Below are 4,164 nucleotides of genomic sequence, written 5' to 3'. Positions count from 1 at the left end.
CTACAGGTCATGGTTGAGATTCTACCTCCTGCGCAGGGCTCTCTTTTGCAAATTCTTCTTCTCCTTCTGTTTCTATTTCTTTGACACTCCACTGCGTTTTGCAGGTGAAGGGGAGGTTGACGCTTTTCCATCCATAGCTCATACAAAACAAAGCAGCTGCAGACATCGACTCTTTCTTCTTATTAATTTTATTCATAAGAAGAAAATTTTCTTTATAAATCTACAACAAAGGTAGGTGCTTCTTCTTCTTATTAATTTTATTCACTTGAGAATTATGTTTTTATTAAAGATTATATATATAGTAGTTTAGATTATTTTATTCACTTGAGAATTATAACATTTAGAAGATTATATAATTTTTATAATATTATTGTATATATTGTATAAATTGGTAAAGGTAGATGCTTCTTCTTATTATTAATTTTATTCACTTGAGAATTACGTTTTTATTAAAGATTATATATATATAGTAGTTTAGATTATTTTATTCACTTGAGAATTATTGCATTAAGAAGATTATATTTTTTTTTATAATATTATTGTATATATTATATAAATTGGTATAAATATTTTCAACACTCTTGAGAAAATCTAAAATGATATCAATTTTTAAGCTATTTCATTTATTAAAATTTACTTTATTTTATTGCAAACTATTATATTTACTATTATTTTACAAAATATCAAAAAACATATTTTATTAAAAGAAATTAATTTTCCTTAAGATCTGTTAATATTTTTTTAGATTCATTTTTAAAATTTTATTTTTATTTATTTTCAATATTTTTAATTAATTATTTATTTTAAATACAATTATCTAAAAATATAGCTGTATTTTAAAATTTTATTTCTATTTGTTCTTTATTTAATTTAATATAAACATAATAATTTCAAAATAAATAAAAAATAAATAGAATTTTTTTAAAAATTAAACTATAATTTTTAGATAAATATAGAAATACAATTGTTTAAACTAAATAATAAAAAGAAATATTGAAAATAAATCAACTTTTTGATGTCTAAATGGTTGTCAAATTGAAGATACAAAATAAAGTTCTTTGTTAACATATTCACACCTTTACACTCTACCTTTGCTACCATTGTACAATGATTCCTTTCCTCCTCAATTTAGAAAGTGCTCTATATGATTGAAAGTAAGGAAGGCTTAATATCTAGCATATATACCTTAAGTTGTAATTTAATCTATATAAAATAGATTAAATTAAAATTTAAGGTATATATGCTAGCCAGAGTCGTGCGACACGATATGGAAAACATAAAATAAATCAAAATATAATGTTATATAGTACCTTTCTATTAAAATAAATTATATTATTATATTATTACACAAAGATATATGAAATTTTATATATCTATTTAGACTATTTTTTATAATATATATGTGTTGCAAGATCAAAGAAAATACTAAAATCTAAGATATATTAAACTTTATTTAATCATGAGTATTATGGTTATGGTTGGTGATAGGCTTAAGTTTAGTGTTATTGTCAGGGTTAACGTTTACATCATGGTTTGGGTTAGGTCTACGATTAGGGTTAGAGTTTACCATTAGGCTTATGATAATGATTAGGATTTCTATCATGGTTAACGTTAGCATCAACATTAGGGTTTGGTTTTGGTCGAGGATTATGATTAGCATTAGGGTTTAGGATTACAATTCGGATTGTGTTTAGGACTAGGGTTATGGATGTGGTTTAATATTAGGGACATTTATGGTTAGGATTTAGTGTCAGGGTTACAATTATGTTTAGGGTTTACATCAAAGTTAGGGTTAGGATAAGCATAATAGTACATTATTTATCTTAAAAAGATGTCAATTATGACATAAACCTAATTTGTTAGTTTCTCTACGATTTAATTGTACAATCAGGTTATGATGAGAATTTAAATGATATAATAGCTATGTTTAATTACACAATCAGATTTATTTATTTTGCTCAGTAAACGGCATATAGTTTTTTTGTATTAATATAAGTAGAAACTTACATCTTAAAAAATAAACCTTCTCGAATCTCTTTAAATGATATATTGAGCCATATCACTACTAATTTATCTCAGAGGACACTTCTAAGCTACAACAATCCCTAAATAGAAAAATAGGGATGGAAACCATAGTAGATCTACTATCTCTGACAATTAATAAAGCCAGAGATATTTTACTATCATATCTCGACCATACATACCTTTCTAAATATTATCCTGTATATATTATCAACACCATGATAGGGCTATAAGTCAATATAGGGCTCACTCCCTCCCTAGAACTGGGCCTTCCTCGTCTTCACTATTGTTGCTACTCCCACTCTCTGAGAAACGATCATCTTTATCACATCTTCCAGTCAAACATTTGAACTCACAAACCCACTACAGAGTGACATCAATATCATCCCCTATAGGGGGAACCAAAACTCCATCATCTGCAAATCCCATAATTTTTTTGATAAAGTCTAAGCATCTTCTCTTCAAATGAATACTCACTTCCCAACTCTCTTGATCCCATATGAAAAGTATTGGAAACCTAGGCATTGGGACTCCATTCCTACATGTTAACCTGTAAAAGGAAGATGGAGGGATAGTAAGGTTGTGATAATTCTCATAGAGAGCTCTGTCCATATCCCCCAAAAAGCCTGCCTTAAAAATGCTCAAACATAATTAGATTCTGCTACCACTTTGGATTCCCCCAATTTCAAGATAGTAGCCAAGAAATGAGTCGGGATGTCGGTATTGACTCTATACCTATGGTTGGCTATGAGAAACTGGACTCTTGGAGTATGTCGTAGATTACATCCAACAAGAGTGGATGTGAAATATTTGTCACTTGTTGAAGCATTTTACTTGTGATAAGACCCAAGAGTGCCATTTATCACTTCTTCGCTACCAGCCTGATATTAGAATCCACTGAAATTATCCACATAGCTTTGCTAAACACAAAGAGAAAATGAATGAAGAATGGTTATAAAATCTTGGTTTAATAGAGGCGATGAAGCTTCTCACGCAAAATTTACATCCCATAATGAATGCTTGGAGACACACAAAATAAATCTATTGCAATATCTATATCCAACTCCACTCATGTGATCACTGTAAGACTTTAGGCTAAAGAGTTGGCAAGGGAGTACTTCCTTCAACATATCTAGCAAAAAGTTCTTGAATCCCCGCTCAATTATGTTATATGATGATGCTATGATCGCATGCTTTCTTACTCATCAATACTTTCCCTAACAATTTGTCTACATCACTTCACTTCTTATTACTTTTTACTTTTTAAATAAAATATGCCCATTCTTATTATTGATGATGTGTTATTCCAACTTAAATCACTATGGGCCTAGAAGTCTCCACTTTAATTTTCAAAATTCGGATTGAATTCCCGCTCTGAAGGATTTTAAAACCTTACCAAACCAAAACTAATAAAAATAATTGACAAACCAAACATGACTTAAAGTAGATACTCTACATCTATACAAATACCGTCTGCTACTTTATTAGCCAAAACATTTGCTGCCCAATTTCCTTCCTTGTAAATATGGCTGAAAACCACTCTGCTTCAAAGGAGCTAACAATACTTAAAGCTTTTTTTAATAGTGTATTTAATCTTTAATTTGGTGTTATCTCTCTTCTCAATTCATTGATTACTATGGCAAAATCCCCTTGGATCTCTAAAAGTTTTATATCTAGATCTCTACATTTCTTAAGCCCTAACACCAAAGCTTGGAATTTTGCTTGATTGTTGGTACCCTATTCTAAAGGCTTTGTCATTTTATCTATGATCCTTCCATCCCATTTTGAAATAAAAAATCCAGCACCTAATATTCCTCGATTTCCTCTAGCCATACCATCAAAGTTGTGAGACCCCACCTCAACTCAATCTGACATTTCAGTGGTTTTTATATTGAGACTATTATGGATGCTTTATTTTTATGCATTATGGATTTAGAACTTATATGATGTCATGATTTGGATAACATTGCTATATGTTGATGATTTATTTATATGCTTTATGATATAGAACACTACATGATTTTTGAATAGGATGAATTTGCGGTGATAAATGTCGTTATTGAATTTGCAGAACTTTACTATGATAATAGAATTATGATGTATGTTTAAGTATGGAACAACATTATGAGAATTAAGATGAAT

This window comes from Cryptomeria japonica, chromosome 2 (assembly GCF_030272615.1).
Source record: "Cryptomeria japonica chromosome 2, Sugi_1.0, whole genome shotgun sequence".
Lineage (NCBI taxonomy): Eukaryota > Viridiplantae > Streptophyta > Pinopsida > Cupressales > Cupressaceae > Cryptomeria > Cryptomeria japonica.
The sequence above is the reverse complement of the archived record's forward strand: the minus strand, read 5'-3'. Positions refer to the sequence as shown.